The 17,172-nt window shown below is 35.4% G+C and overlaps 1 protein-coding gene across 2 annotated transcripts in view; it reads left to right on the top strand.

The window, feature by feature from the left end:
• The window catches only part of STAG1 (stromal antigen 1), a 411,299-nt gene that overhangs the window by 75,628 nt on the left and 318,499 nt on the right, over positions 1-17,172 (top strand). Inside the window, exon 2 of one of the 2 annotated variants that reach the window (XM_053598525.1) lies at positions 10,390-10,508. The exons of the other annotated variant lie outside the window; for it this stretch is intronic. The gene's annotated coding sequence lies outside the window, so the exon portion shown is untranslated. The remainder of the gene's footprint in view (positions 1-10,389; positions 10,509-17,172) is intronic. 2 annotated transcript variants of the gene reach the window in all.

Genomic DNA, 17,172 nt, shown 5'->3' with positions numbered 1-17,172 from the left:
TGTTTTGCCGGAGACAAGTTTGTTTTTCAAATTTTCTTATTACAGAATTGCTTACTATTCAGATGACTTTGACGATAAACTGTGGCTACTTGTGCATCTTTTAATGTGAAAGAGTCTTACAGGAAGAGACATCTGTCTCTGATGAATTGTCAAAAGAAGGATTTTTCTTGAAAACACTTAGAATATCTTTTGTATATACTGTTTCCTGAAGATGTTTTTATATATCTATGAAGTGTACACACACAGACACACCCAATATGTGTGTTGAACAACATTTTGGTATGTCACATGTAGGCCAACCTTTTGATTAGTAAGATTGCATCACAGTTTTCCAGTATACTATAACATATGTTCATTCATTATCATTGGTGGTCCATTGCTAAATATAGCCCTCATTATTCTTTCCTTTACGATTTCAGTTTTGTGCATTACTAAACATGGTATTCAACTATTGTGTGTTATTAATTTTAGGTTTCATTTAGAAATTATAAACCGTGATCGCATTTTGGATCATGAATATCAAACATCCCTTTTGTTATTAAGTAGCTGCCTTATTAAAGTAGTAGAGTTTTTCATTTCATTTGGATAATGTGCTGTGTTGAGCTTTGGTTGTTAATTGATAGATGTGGTATGCTCTGTGAAAGCTTTTAAAATGCATAACACGTATTTCAGAAAGCAGCTGTTGCTATGGCAACTCTCGGGTCACTTGCAGCTCAGCTTACATGATTGGCTGTTAATGGAGTCTAATATGCTTGAGAAGAGAATCGAGCAAATGAAAGAAGGTTTTGAAGGAATCCTCTTAAACCTCTGGAAGTTTAACAGAACAGCACACAAAAATTTAACACTTGTTTTACTGTTACACAATTTTGCTCTAAGTAGTTTTGTGAATAATAATGTCCAGTCTTGTTAACACAGGACAGACTTTTAGAAAAAATAATTTTCAGAACTCTTAAGAATGTTGTAATCCTGTCACTTTTCCTTATTTTACTTATTTCTTATTTAAAGAAATATTTTCACAGCTACCACTTAATTTGTGCCCTACCCTCTGAAACACCTACTTCAGAGGAGATCAAGGCTTGAGAGGGTTGTTAATTATGCAGGATCAGAGAGAGTTGGTGAAAGCAAGGAATAGTGTCTAAATATACTCCAGTTCAGTGAATTAGATTAGAATCTCCTTTCTCTTGGATTTTTAAGGTAGCCCCATGAGTGTTTGACTCTTTGTTAGGGCAATGTAGATGGTTTGAAAAGGGAGGTGGTGGTGTATACTTTGGATTTTGAGGACAGTAAAGTAGTAAAATCAAAATCAAAATAAAACCAAAATAAAAATTAATAGAGCCATGCACAAAGGCATAGTAATATCTATCTTACTAAAGGACAGAGTATCGTCCATCACTGTCCACTTACTACATTTTTTATAAAGTACAGTGTTAGATTGAGGGCTATTTTAACCAATTTTGGCAGTTAAATAACAGCAAATTAATTTAGATGAAATTTATTAAATAATTAGTTAACACCTCAAAAGCAATTTCACTTTGTAAAAACAACTTCAGCTGATTAGTTCAGCAAGTGTAGAAAATACTACTTAGGGATGTAGCCTATTTTAAGTGTTTGCTACTTCTATCTTTGGGTTTTAAAAAATTACTGGTGACGGTGGTAGTGTTGAAATTTATAAACTGAGTTACAGCTATGTTGGTTTATTTGATTATTTGGTTTTGCTAGCAAACATAACATTGGAAAAAAATTAGTACCTACCATCATGCTAAATTACCTTTGATTCATTTTGTATTAAAGGAACACAGAAAATTTTGAGGGAAAATTTTCATAGTAAACTTGCATAGAAATGTGGGATGCTCCTGTTAACTTTTTTGACAAAACCAAACACAAAATTTTGGTACTTAAATATCTTCTAAACACTAAAATCTGTAAGTTCATAATCAGTATTATGTATTTGAAATACTTTGCAAATCATTTTGTTTTTAAATGATAAGTGTTCAAGTGACCTGGTGACTGTATGTCTTGGTCTGCCTGTGGCAGTTCTGGTAGTACTGGATTATGCTCTTGGCTGATACGCTTTTTAATAGTGCTTTCTTTTTACATTTAACACTAGGAGATAGAAATAAAAGTACAGGAAGTCAAAATAGAAATCCACAGCTCTATTTAGATAGCTACTATTAACATTTTATTACATCACCTTTTCAGTCTTTTTCTGTGCATGAGTATATATAAAACATTTGTAGAAGAGGTCATTCTTTATGTTTAACTCTGTACATTGGCCACTTTCCTTCTATATTATATGTTTGATTCTTCTAAAACATTGTTTTTAATTGTATATAAAAATATTTCACAAGTAATTGCTCTCTATAAGACATTAAGTTGGCTTATTTTTTCTTTTTGCTATTATAAATAGTTCAGGATGGATGAACCTCTTTAAATGAAAATATATTTTCATTTGTATATTTCTTATTTTTGCTTCAGGACAATCTTAGAAGAGGAATTACTAAAAGATTACTGATACTTTAAAAGTCTTGATATACATTATATATATACTAAAAGTCTTGATATATATTAGAGGGAGGGGGTGGGGGTAAGGAAAAGAAAAAAATAGAAAATAGCGACTAATACTTTCATAAGTTGGATTTAATTTTGACCAAAGTACATTATTTGAACAATAATTGTTAATTCAACTTGTTAATATGTCGTTTAGGATATTGCATCCCTATTTATAAGTGAAATATGTCTGTAATTTCCCTTTATAACAATATATTTTTTCCAATTTTAATATCAGTTATGTCCAGATGTAGTAGAATGAATTTGAAGAATTTCTTCTTTTTCTGTTGTCTATAAGATTTGGCATGATTTGTTTTTTGAAATTATCTTCTATTTTTATTTATAAATATTAGTTGTCTATTTTTTGAGACTCTGGGGAAAAAAAGAAAGTGAGTATTCCGGGAAATAATTCTCTTCACTATTTAGAGGCTTTTTTTTGGGGGGGGGGGTTGTTTTTTTCTTTCTTACTATCAAAGTTTCCATAATTCCAGTAGCTGGCATTTCATGTGGTTTCTTTGTTTTCTTGCTAGAATTTTACCTTTTTATAATTTCAAGTTCAGTTGTATCTAGGATTGAGGTAGAACTTTGCTGTAAATTATGAAATATGTATTGTTCTTTTTGATCATCTGTAGTCAATGCTATGATGTGCTTCCTAGATTCTCACAAATCCCCCAACCCTTTTGAGACTGAAGCACTCCTTCCCTCAGCTACTGGGACTATTGGTAGTTGGCTATTCTCTGCTGAGTTCTTCTCTGGAAATTGCCCCTGGCTAAGGAGAGTAGTCTCATTCAAGGTTAATGTTTATGAGGCGGCAAATATCCAAAGACTGGACATTGCCTCAATTCAGACATCTTTGAGGGGCTTTCCCAGTCAGAGGTTCCTCGAGGGATCAACTGAGACATTTGTCGGGACTTCGATAGAGTTCAACTTCTTGTTCTGTCTATCCTGCTTCATTCTTGCCCTCTCACTGGTCCTCATTTAGACAGCACTGCTCAATAAATACACTTCCTGCTTGTATATTTCTATCATAGAACCTACTTCTCAGAAAACCTGCATTGTTACCACTATATGTTATTTAATGTATATAATATTTTGCATGGAAAATATATTTCATCATCTTTGTGCTTGGACATAAAAGAAAAAGTCTTGATTATATAAATGTTGCTTTCTAGAGGAGTTTTTCATTTTTTTGACTTCTAAATTACTTTAAATTTACTTGTAGGACTTAAAGTGCAAAAGGTTGAATTAATCCTGACATTAATTCATGGCATACAACAATTACTAACTCATTTAAGGTCTTGCTTTCATTTTATTTTTTTTTCTTTGTTTGTGTTATCCATCCTCCTTTCCAACCATACACATACATTTTAATGTGGTTGATAACACATACATATTTATCTGTACGTGTTCTAGTAAATAGTAAAACATATTGTTGTCTTGTGTGGATATAATTCAAGTAAAATACAATGCATTGGCATTATTTTGTTCTTTGGTTACCCTTTCTACCACTACTGCCTCCCCCCTGTTTAAAAATTTATGATAAAATATACACATAATTCAAAATTTACTTTCTTAACCATTTTTAATTGTATAGTTCACTGGTATTAAATACGTCCATATTGTCATGCAACCATGGCCACTGGGCATCTTCAGAACTATTTTCATCTTACAAAACTATCTATACCTATTAAATAGTAACTTACCAAGTATCCCCATAGCTTAGCCCCTGACATTTACCATTGTACTTTATGTCCCTATGAATTTGACTTCTCTAGGTACCTCATATAAGTGGAATTGTACAGTATTTGGCTTTTTTCTTTCTTTTCTTTTCTTTTTTTTTTTTTTTTGCAGTTTTGGCCGGGGCTGGGCATGTACCCACTACCCTATGGGGCTGGCGCCCTACTCCTTGAGCCACAGGCGCCTCCCTTTTTTTTCTTTCTTTCTTTCCTTCCTTCCTTCCATCCAACCTCCCTCCCTCTCTCTTTCCCTCCAGCCCTCCCTTTCTCCCTCTAACTTGTTGCACTTGCTCAGTGCAAGCAAGCTTCATCCATGTGTAGCATATGCCGGACTTTCCTTCCTTTTAATGCTGAATAATATTCCATTGTTTGTGGTTATTCATTTTTCTGTCAGTGGACACTTGAGCTGCTTCCTTATTTCAGCTGTTGTGAGCAATGCTACTATGAACATGGATGTATAAATGTCTCTTTAAGACATTGCTTTCAGTTCTTTTGAGTGTATGTGTGAGTATATCCAGAAGTGACATTGCTAGATCATATGGTAATTTTCAGAGGAACTACCATACTGTATTCTACTGTGGCTGTACCATTTTACATTCCCACCAACAGTATTCCAGTTTCTCTACATTCTTGCTAACACTTTTTTATTTTCTGTTTTTTCGATAGTAACCATCCTAATGGATTTTCACTCATGACTAATTATATTGAGCATCTTTTTGTGTGCCTAGTGACTGTTTGTGTATCTTCTGTGGAGAATGTCTATTTAAGCTCTTTACCCATTTGTGAATCAGGGTTTTTTTTTTTTTTTGGCGTGGGGGGGGCGATGTTGAGTTTTAGGAGTCTTTATCCTGGGTATTAATCCCTTATCATATATATGCTTTGCAAATATTTTTGCCTGTTCCATGGATTGTCTTTTTACTCTGTTGATACTGTCTCTTGATCCACCAAATTTAAAAATTTTCATGGTTAATTTGTCTCTTGGTACTTTTGCTGTATGTGCCTTTGTTATCCTACCCAAGAAATCATTGCCAAATCCGGTACCATGAAACTTTTGCCCTAGGTTTTTCTCCTAAGAATTATATAGTTTTAGGTCATACATTTAGGCCTTTGATCCATTCGAGTTAATTTTTGTGCATGGTGTTTGGTAAGGATCTAGCTCCCTTCTGCATATGGATATCCAATTTTCTCATTATTATATGTTGATAAACTGTCCTTTCACATTAATGGTCTTGGCAAGCTTCTTGTAGATAATTTGACCATACACGTGAGGGCTTATTTATGGGTTCTCTAATCTATTCCATTGGTCTCTATGTCTGCATGACAGTATGTACACTGTTTTGATTTCTATAGCTTTGTGATGTTTTGACATTAGGAAGTGAATCCCCCAGTTTTGTTCGACTGGGTTCAATATCTTGTTCTTCAAATTCAAGATTGTTTTGTGTAGTCACGGTTCCTCAAGATTACATATGAATTTTAGAATGAGTTTTTATCTTTCTACAAAAAGCATCATTGGGATTGTGATAGTGACTGCATTGACTAAAGATGACTTTGGGTGCCATTGTGATCTTAGCAATGTTAATTCTTTCAATCCGAGGGACATGGGATATATTTCCGTTTACTTGTGCCATCTTTATTTTCTTTCATAATGGTTTTGTAGTTTTCATCGTGTAAGTCTTTGACCTTCTTGGATAAGTTATGTATAAGTATTTTATTCTTTTTGATATTGCTGTAAATGGAATCAATTTTTGTAATTTTCTTTTCTGATTGTTCATTGTTAGTGGTTCTCAACCTTCCTAATTCCACAGTGTATTTTCATTGTTAAAAAGGGGTTGCAACCCACAGGTTGAGAACCACTGATAGTATGTTGAAACTACAGCTGACTTTTTTTTTTTTTTTTTTTTGAGACAGAATCTCAAGCTGTCGCCCTGGGTAGAGTGCAGTGGCATCACAGCTCACAGCAACCTCCAACTCCTGGGCTCAAGTGATTCTCCTGCCTCCGCCTACCAAGTATCTGGGAGCATAGGCGCCTGCCACAATGCCCGGGTATTTTTTGGTTGCAGCCGTCATTGTTGTTTGGCAGGCCTGGGCTTGATTCGAACCCACCAGCTCAGGTGTATGTGGCCATTGTCTTAGCCGTTTGAGCCATAGGTGCTGACTCTACAACTGACTTTTCAGTATATTGATTTTTATATTCTGTTAACTTTGCTTTCTAAAAATTTTTGTGTGTGGCATCTTTAGAGTCTTATATATAAGCTCATGTCATCTGTGAACAGGGGTAATTTTACTTCTTTTTTTTTTTTTTTTTTTTTTTTGAGACAATTTCACTTTGTCACCTTGAGTAGAGTGCTGTGGTGTCATAGCCCACAGCAGCCTCAAACTCTGAGGCTCTGGAGATCCCCATGCCTCACCCTCCCCAGTAGCTGGGACTACAGGCACTTGCCACAAGGCCCAGTTATTTTTTTAGAGATGGGGTCTTGCTCTTGCTCAGGCTGGTCTTGAACTCCTGAGCTCAAGTGATCCATCTGCCTTGTCATCCCAGAGTGCTTGGATTATAGGCGTGAGCCACCATGCCTGGACTTACTTGCTTTTCAGTTTGAATTCTTTTTATTTGTCTTGTGTAATTGCTCTGGTTAGGACTTCTGTATGTACTATGTTGAATAGAAGCGGCAAAAGCAAGCATCTTTGCCTTGTTCTTGCCTGATTTTAGAGGAAAACCTTTTAATCTTTCACCCTTGAGTTTGATCTTTGCTGTGAGTTTTTCATGTATTACCTTTATTTTGTTTAGAAAGTTCCCTTTTATTGCTAGTTTGCTGAGTGTTTTTGTTATACAAGGGTATTGAATTTTATCGAATGCTTTTTCTGCATTGAGATGGTCATGTGATTTTTTTTTTTCTTCATTCACTTAATATTACATTGATTTTGATGTGTTGAATAATCATTGCATTCCAGGAATGAATCTTACCTGGGTGGAGTATATAATCCTGTTAATATGCTGCCAGATTTGGTTTGAACACTTGCTAGGGTTGTATTTTTTCCAGTGTTTTGCCAGGAAGGATAGTGAAGTGGCTAAGAGCATGTACTCTGGATCCATTCAGCTTGGGAATGGAATACTGGCTCTATCATTTAGTGACTGTGGTACTCTGGGCAAACTAGATGCTTCAATTTTAAAATTTGTGAAATAAGGTTAAGAGTATGTCCTGTCCTTACTGTTAATATTAAATTAGTGGATATTTATATAGAAAAATGGCTGGTATACAGGGAGTGCTATATATTTGTGTTATTGTTACCAAATTTTAAAAATGTAGGTAGAATTTTGAATGGTATGGCATTGCATTGGTTTCTGGGGAAATCACATATTAAGTTGCCCCGTCTAAGAACATGGAATGACTCTTAATTGGTCAGACTTTTTTTTTTTTTGTAGAGACAGAGTCTCACTTTACCACCCTTGGTAGAGTGCCATGATGTCACAGGACTCACAGCAACCTCCGGCTCTTGGGCTTACGCGATTCTCCTGCCTCAGCCTCCCAAGTAGCTGGGACTACAGGCGCCCGTCACAACGCCCGACTAGTTTTTTTGTTGTTGCAGTTTGGCCAGGGCTGGGTTTGAACCTGCCACCCTCGGTATATGGGGCTGGCTCCCTACTCACTGAGCCACTGGCGCCGCCCTGGTCAGACTTTTTATGTATTTTGATAGAGTTAGATTTTATTTCTTGTCTCTATAGTGCTCAAAGTATTCAATCACTAAAGGCAGTATTGTACCTCCCTCCCCACATGGGGCATTTGACAATGTCTAGAGACATTTTTGGTTATCATAACTCAGGGATGCTACTTCATCTGGTGGGTACAGGTCAGGGGTGCTGCTAAACATCTATAAACCAAACCCCACAACAAAGTACTGTCTGGCTTAAAATATCAGTAATACTGAGGCTGAGAAACCTTGTTCTAGACATAAAGTAGGGTTTCTTTTGGGTTTTTGTTTTGCTCTTGTGAATGGCCTCAATTTTAATTTCTGATTGGTTATAGCTATAGGAGGGAGATGTTGTGTGTCTGGCAATTTTGCTTACCTCTTATAATTTGTTCTAATAATTTGTAGATTTTCTCGATTTTTCTTTTTACATGATCTAGTCTCTTCGCTTCTAATTTTTATATGTCTGCCTGTCTCTGAAACTCTTCTTTTTATACCATTGGCTAGGAGCTTTACTATTTTGTTAAACAGCAGTAACAGTGGGCCTCTTTGTAGTGTTCTTAATTTTTTGAGTTCATAGTTTGGTAACATTAAGAACAATACAGGAACAAATCCTGCCATCATTGAGTGTTATCACTTAAAATGTGTTATTGAGGCAAAATTGCTTAACTTTAAATACAATTTAAAGGCATAATGGAATGATGTTTTTTATTTCACTAATAATCTGAAAAATGGCATTGGCCATTTTTCCTCTGTATTTTTGTTTTTTACTAGTTTTTTCCTCCCCTCAGTGTAAGTTATGACCTGTGGCTGTGATGTTTGTGATTTTTTTTTTTTTTTTTTTTTGCTTCAATGTAGAGAATTTTAATTTTTATGAAGACACATCTACCTATTTTTTTTTGTTGTAGATCTTTTACTTTTATGAATACAAAGTCCCAAATATCCTGAAACTTTGTTTTGAGATGTTCCTGTGATCTTTTCACTTCTGTCTGAGATATTTTCCTGATTAAAGAAAGGTATGCTTGTCAATCTTTTCCTTTTTGTTCTGGATCACTCACCTGACTTCAGGTGTTACTTTTTCCCCTGACATGCTAAAATTATAGATGATTTAAAGATACTATTCACTGTGTTCCATTTGTATCCAAGTAGTTATCACAGAGCTTAGGATATCATGGCAGTATCTCAGGGGCCTTTGGAAATTGGAGTACTGAGGTGTGGGCTTGGTAACTGGGCAGGGCTCCAGGGGTCCTGCCCTTCTTAGGTTCAACTCTTTCCTGTTGGTGGTCTGCAGATGATTAGATAGGCGATCTGCATAAGTTTATAAAAAAGGTTCTTCTGCCATGAGAGAGGGAGAGAGAAAGAGAAAGTAAAGTTGAAAAATACACTGCTCTGGCGTGAGAAATAACAGTTTAATTGCCAGGTCATAAGTTAGTAAACATCAAAGCCAAGATTGGAGTTCATTTTTTGTGAACCCAGTCACTTTTCTATATATTACATTGTGTATACTAGAAATTTTTGGTAGAATGATCCACTGTCATTTCTTCTAAAACTGAGCTCATTTATGTTTCTCTATGGAGAGTGCTTCTCCCACAAACTCTTCATCTTCCTTATTTTTAAATATTCTACCACCATTCTCTCAGTGCAGAATTAGACATAAATCACTTTTTTTGGCTGGGGCTGGGTTTGAACCCTCCACCTCCGGCATATGGGGCTGGTGCCCTGCTATGTTGAGCCACAGGTGCCGCCCAGACATAAATCACTTTTAATAACTGTAGTTTTAGTCCACCTCATCCAGTTCAACTGCTAAGAGTTACCGGTATATTTTTTCTTTTAACTCATTTCTTTTGTTGTTTACCTGCTGCTAATATCATGATTGAGTCCCTTAATATCTCCTGAAACTTATAATTGCTTGACTTACGATTGGGCTGTAATCTCTGTGGTCTTTCCAACAACCTGCCTCGAATTAATGCTTAGAAAGTACAGCTTCTTTCAACAAAATGAAGTCTTACACTCTCTGGACCAACATTGAAGGCCTTTTACCTTTTGGGTTGGCCCTGGGAGGAGGGTATGTGTGTATCTTTTTAGTAATGTGTTGCTAACAAGTCATGTTCCGATCTGTTCAGATTTTAAAAACTTAACAGTTCTTGTTGCTTATATAATACTTGTTTATTGTAGTATGTATAGAGATGTAAAAGTAAGCAATAAAAGTTGCCCATAATTTTGCTTTTCAGAGATAATCATTAGCTAGGTTTTGAAAAATTACTTTTCTTCATACTTATTTTGCTTTTGTTTTGGTAATTTTATATATTTTTATTTTTGTATTATTAACAGAATCTTTTTTTCTTGTCTTTATTTTTTTTTCCTTTCTTTAGAGACAGGGTCTCACAATGTCTCTTTTGTCTTTTTGTTTTCTTTTCTTTAGAGACAGGGTCTCACTATGGGTCTCCCGGGCTGGCCTTGGACTCCTGAGCTCCTGAGCTCAAGTGATTGATTCTCTTGCCTCAGCTTACCAAGCAGCTGGGACTGCAGGCATGCAACATGGTACCCAGCTGTTTTCTTTTATTTTTAATCAATTCTTTGAAATACAATATAAAAAACTTTTCTTCTGTATTTATTTTATTGGCTGCTGTATTGCATTCTTTGTTAAACCATACTCTTCTAACTTAACGAACAAAATGGTGACTAGAATGAATAGAGAAGAAACAGTATAACCAAAGGCAATGGAGTGTGAACCGTGTTTGTGGTGATCTACAGTACATAATTTAGTACTATAGCATTACAAAACTGTAGCAGTACTAAATTTAGTACACAATTTACACAGACATAAGAGAGATTGGAAGTGAGGGTAGTGGGCAGCCAGATCCTTAAAATTTTTGTTTGCTATGCTTAGGAATTTGAATTTTATCCTGGAAGTGATATTTGAGCTATTTGAAAGACTTTAAACAGGTATCTGATATGATTAAATTAGTATTTAATCATTCTGGCTGTAGGGTAGATGATTGAATTAAGGCAAACAGTGAGACTATTGAAATATGTAAGGGGACAGCAAAAGCCTTTAATAGGGTAGTATAAATAAAATTAGAGAGGGATGGATGAATGTAATGTTTGTTTTACTGGTAAAATTGGTGGGATATGGTGAGGTAGAAAGGGAAATAAAAGCTTATCTCAGGGTTTCTGATTTTCCTGCTTTGGGGACTAGATAATTACATTGGATGAAATGAGTAATTTGGATGAAAAACATAATCACAAAATTTAAGTAAATCAATTTCTTTTTCTGAAGGACAAGAAGGTGGGGGGTACTATTGAGAAAAGAATTTCAGTTTCTGGAATGTCATGACAAGAGTCATAATGTTGCATCTTAAGAAAATAATATACAGAAAGCAGTAGTAAAATCAGAATCTGAAAACGTTTTAGAGTCACCAGGTACTTAAAAATCAGTATTAACCTTTTTACTCCCTAACATTCCCCCCCACCCCCCAGTATTTCTAAAGGATGCATCGCATCTGGTCAGTAAAAGCAGTTGACTGTTGCTTGAGTGGCAAGGATTGGGGAAGGTTTGGGAAGGCTGGGGAAGATTAATACTACCCAAGTTTAGGTGACTCAGTGATGTCCATTCTGGTTAAAAACTATGGTCTCCTGGAAAGGAATACATAATGTGGGGATCTGTGGCCTTACTATTATTATTAAGTTTTTATTAAGGAAGATTTCAAGCATATACAAAAGTAGATGGAATTATAATAGTGACCCTCCCTATGTACTTATTACCCAGCTTCCACAGTTATGTGTATTAGCTAATATTCTTTCATCTGCACACCTCTCATATTGTTCATTTGAAGCAAATTCCTGACATCATCATCTATAAATGTTTTAGTGTATGTCTATAAAAGACAATAGCTTTAAGAAACAGTAAAAACATCAATAACTTTAATATCATAAAAGATTGTTTTCAAAGAGTAGATTCAGTGGAGAATTGGGACTAAAATAATACATTTTTTTTTTTTAAACTAGTGGAGGCAGTGAGAAAGGAGGTAGAAACAGTGCATATAGGCTATCTTTCTATAAGGGAAAACAGAGAATAGTGTATAATGGAGAGGTAGTAATTACAGGTTTTAAATGTTTTAAGTGATAGGAGGTACTTTAGTGGTTTGTAGGCTTAGGGAAAGAGCTACCCTGTTTCCCTGAAAATAAGACAGTGTCTTATTTTAAGGTGTGCTCCCAAAGATGCGCTAGGTCTTATTTTCAGGGGACATCTTATCTTTCCTGTAAGTAGGTCTTATTTTCGGAGGATGTCTTATTTTTGGGGAAACAGGATAGTAGAGAGTGAAATACTGACATGTGGCATGGAGCAAGAACAAGAATACCTTATTTTCCGACGGTGCTGGCCCCATATACCAAGGGTGGCGGGTTCAAACCTGGCCCTGGCCGAACTGCAACAAAAAAATAGGCAGGCATTGTGGTGGGCACCTGTAGTCCCAGCTACTTGGGAGGCTGAAGCAAGAGAATCGCCTAAGCCCAGGAGTCGGAGGTTGCTGTGAGCTGTGATGCTATGGCACTCTATACCGAGGGCAATAAAGTGAGACTCTGTCTCTACCAAAGGGAAAAAAAAAGAATACCTTATTGTCTTTTTCTTTTTAAGGAAAAAAATTATTTCCTTTTAAAGTAAAGTCTGTACGAAGTCTTGACAATTGAGTTCATGAACTTGCCACCATTTGCTTACATTGGCAGCACTGTACAAACAACTCATAAGGTTTCATAACCTTGGTTTATATATCAGTGTCTCAGTGCTGTCTTCATGTTGACGTGCTGAGTAGTGTTCATTATTATGCGTTTTTATGTGCCATTGCAAGAATGTGCAGCTTGATTTAGAACAATGAATAAACATTACATTTCTTGTTAAACTTGGCAAGAGTGGAAATGAAATAAGGGACATGTTGGTCCAAGTTTATGGGGATAAAGCCATGAAAAAACAGCAGTGGACAAATAGATTAAATGTTTTTCCGAGAGGAAAGTGTCACTGATAAAGGGAAGTGAGGGGGGCCAATAATGAGCAGAACTGATGGAAACAGTGTAAAAATCTATTGAATTATGTCTCAATTGACTAAGAGAAGCATAGCAGACTGAGTAAACATAAAAAAAAAAACAAACCAGGAAAATCTTAACTGAAAATTGTGGTATGAGAAGAATTTGTACAAAAAATGGTCCCAAAGTAGTTCACCAATAAACAAAAGCAAAGGAGAGCTGGAGTTTGCTCAGACCTTTTGGAGAGGCAAGAGGTTTGGGCTGTGTTATCACTGGTGAACTGGAGTGTACTAATACAGCCCTGAAACAAAGTGTCAAATTGCACAATGGAAGTTAGCCAATTTTCCAGTAACAAAAATGTTCTGTCAGTCCAAATCAAGAGTCTAAGTGATGTTGCTAATTTTTTTTGATATCAGAGGGATTGTTCATTATGAATTTGTAACTACTGGACAAACAGTTAACCTACTTTGCTGAAAAGGCTGCATGAAAAAGACAAAATGACCTGAACTTTTCACCAACAACTCATGGCTTTTGCATCACGACAATGCACCTGTTCAGATGACACTGTGAAGGGAGTTTTTAGCCAGGAAACACATAACTATATGTTATTTCATATAGTTATATTCACATGATCTGGTCCCCAATGACTTTGTTCTTCACCTGAAGATAAAGGAAATATTGAAAGGAAGACATTTTGGTGACACTCAGGACATCAAGGGTAATACAATGATAGCTCTGATGGCCATTTCAGAAAAAGTTCCAAAATTGCTTTGAGAGGTGGAATAGGCACTGGCATGGGTATGTCAGTTCCCAAGGGGAGAACTTCAGAAGTGACTGTACTGATATTCAGCAGTATGCAGGGAATCGTTGTACTCAAAATTTGGAATCTCATTGGACACTACCACTTCATTTCCTATACTACTATGATTTGCACATGGCATTCACTTTTTAAAAATTTAGTTTAGTTTTTAATTTTTAAATTGACATATATTTATGGGGTACATAGTGATATTGTGATACAATGTACAGTGATCACATGAGCATAATTAGCATATTGGTCATCTAAAACATTTATCATTTCTTTGTGTTGGGAACATTCCATATCCTCCTACTAGCTATTTGAAACTTTGTAATATATTCTTGTTAACTATAGTCATCCTACAGTGATTTTTAATGTAATTTTAGTGTAATTTTAATCTTTTCCTATCTCCTTACTTTAGCTTAGAATTACTCCTCCTATCCAGCTGTAATTTTAATCTCTCCCTATCTCCTTACATTAGCTTATTTTCTGAGATAATGTTGAAGGATAAAGAATGATTGAGGGAGAAGCAAAAAGTTGAATTAGGTAATAAAAAACTTTTTTTTTTAATGAACTTCAGAGATTGTGGAGGTTGGCCCTAGGAAAGAGTTTTAAGATTAGTGAAAATGTGGGAGTAGCTGTTGAAAGGAATTAGAGAGGGAGCCATGAACAACAAAAAAATTGCTTGCTTTATTAATACAATTTATTGGATTAAGATTTCACCTGAAATTGTAGGCAAAATTTTTATTATAGTATCAATTTTCATGACTTGGTGATCTTTTTCTAGTACTATTCATTAATTTGGATGTTTAAGAAAATAGAGTTTGTGGGTTTATTTTAGGCTTCGACTTTTGCATGACAGATCATACGGAAGACTAGTGATAAAAAACATTTGTGAGGAAGTAGTTTAGGTAATCATTTATGTGTAAACTTATTAAGGAATTGAGGTGAGGAGGGGACAGGTAGACAGTGAAAGAAGTAAACACTAGGCTGTGTAAATGAAAATTGAGGAACAGATGTATCCAAAGCATGAGAGAACTGTGAACATTGGAATATTAGGTCAGATTGGTTAAAGTGTTTGGCTGTGAGAGTTGGCAGATGAAGTCTACAGGCTATTTGAGTAGGTCTTTTGAATTGAAAGGGCCCGAGAATCTTGAGACTTGGGCTTTAGATGGTCATTGCCCGTGGTAATAGGATATATAGTAGGGCAGAAATCTGACCAAGATTTAAATATAATGTGTAAGGAGCTAATGGTAGATGGTTAGGAAATGAGTAGATGACAGTGATGTAGATTAGAGAATGGTATTCATATGGAGTAGGGGAGAGATAATGGTTTGGGAGACACTGTGGGTTACTAAGAAAATTCAGAGTTCTGAAGAATGTATGTATCTACTAGTTTTCAGGTATGTTTCAGATAACTGAGACATTTCTGTACAAAGGTGTACAAGACCATAAAGCTCAAAATACTTATGTATAAATATAAAACAAGGCAGTTTTGTAAATAGGTGCTATGAGCATCAAAGACAGTAAGCACTCACAGGATACTTTTGAAGAAAAGATTTATCACTTTAGTAGCATTTGAAATGTTAAGAGATCTAGAAATATGGAAGGAGAGAGAGAGGGTGGTGTGGTGTAGTTGAAATGGAGATGGAGAGTGGTATGAACAGATGCAGTTGGTGCTGAAGACTGTGAGACTTAACATTTTTACCCAAAATAGATCGTGGAGGAAGGAATGGTATGAGAAGAAAGGTAATGAGTTTAGTACCAAAAATCCTGTCACATATTCAACTTTTTGAAGAAACTCTTTCAACTCAAACTCACTTCCCGCATAAGGATATCTTTTATAGCTGTTTGTGGGGTGGGGAGATCGAAGGTTTAGTAGCTCCGAGCAGTGAAGTCAAAGGAGACTTCAGTATAATTTAGGTTAGATATTCGATATGCTTAAGTGTTTGGGGACTTGTAAAAGCAGAAGATTAGTTGTCCCAGATCCATAGACACAGAATTGCTTATATACTATAGATTCTGGGTAGTGTGTTTTCTGTATCTCTAGAGTACCTAACATTTCATGAGAGCACGTCAGAAATACTATACTTATAAGATTTGAGACATAAACAAGATTAGTAAACTGATTATTAAATATAATAGCCTTTGTAAAAACTTTATCATTGTATTATGCTGTACTAAGCTTTATCAGCAATCACATCTACAGTTTTGTACTTAATACATGAGTTTTTGCACCCTCAAGTGATTCCCTATATTTTTACATTTCATTGATAGTAGTCAGCTTGCCAGTGGGAAACACTAGTGAAATAAAGAGAAGAAACCTGATCAGAGGCATCCCTGGAGTATATTTAATCAAGATGACTGCCTTGGGCAGCTGGCAGGCATGGTGCTTCAGTGAGCAGTGGTGAAAGTGTATGGTTATGATTGTTCTGAGACTTTTATATATAGCCCACCTAACTTTGTGTTCTGCCCCCAGTTTCACAGTTTGCAGGATTCTGAAAAACTTTCTATTGGGGAAGAAGTTTCTTTTTCTTTCAAAATTAATTTTCTCTTAATGGAGGAACATAGTATTTAACAGTAAATATAGAACTAATAATCGCCACACTTTCATATTCTAACAGTACATTATCTTGACTTAGCCCACACTAAATTAATATTTTGTTTTACTGTGTCCTTCAGAATTCAAGGTTAATTATCATCAGACACTCACAGTGTGATTGTGAGCTTTACAAATTTTAGTTATCCAAAACTGAAATGCAAGGCATCAAACGTTAATGTGTAAAATTGCTATACTCACAAAAACTTCTTTAAGAATCACGTACTTTTCAAGTTGGTAGGCCTCATAAATTGTAAACTGCATTTTGCCATATGGTGGTCATTATTTAAGTAAACAAATTCCTCCACTGTCAATAGTCACTCTGCTCTAGTCTCCTACCTTGGCCATTACACTTGCTAGTTCCCCAGGTCTTAGCTTAAGAAAGTTTAGCTTAGAAAGTCTAGGACTATCCTTTTGATGTACTTAATCATTTCATAGCACTCCACAATCTGAAATTTTAATTTTTTCTCTTCATTTATTGTCTGATTTTATGAACCAGAAGTAACAGCTTTTTAAAGACGAATTTCACCTAATTTATTTACTGTTTATTTAACACTAATTATTATTAGAATGGTACCTGGCATATAGGAGTTGGTCAATGAACATTTCTTAAAAATGATGTTGAATAAGTAACTTCCAAACAATGCTTTTATGGAATAGAGGGGTGTTGTAGGCTGATTTGTGTTCCCCCCCAAAGATAGTTAAAAATTTTTTTTTTTTAAGTTTAATTGCTGTGCCAGCTCTTTATTTCTTTTTTTAAATTTCAGATTAATAAGAGGGTACAAATA

The sequence above is a fragment of the Nycticebus coucang genome, chromosome 8 (assembly GCF_027406575.1).
Source record: "Nycticebus coucang isolate mNycCou1 chromosome 8, mNycCou1.pri, whole genome shotgun sequence".
In the NCBI taxonomy this organism is placed as follows: Eukaryota; Metazoa; Chordata; class Mammalia; order Primates; family Lorisidae; genus Nycticebus; species Nycticebus coucang.
This window is presented reverse-complemented; position numbering and strand designations above follow the sequence as displayed.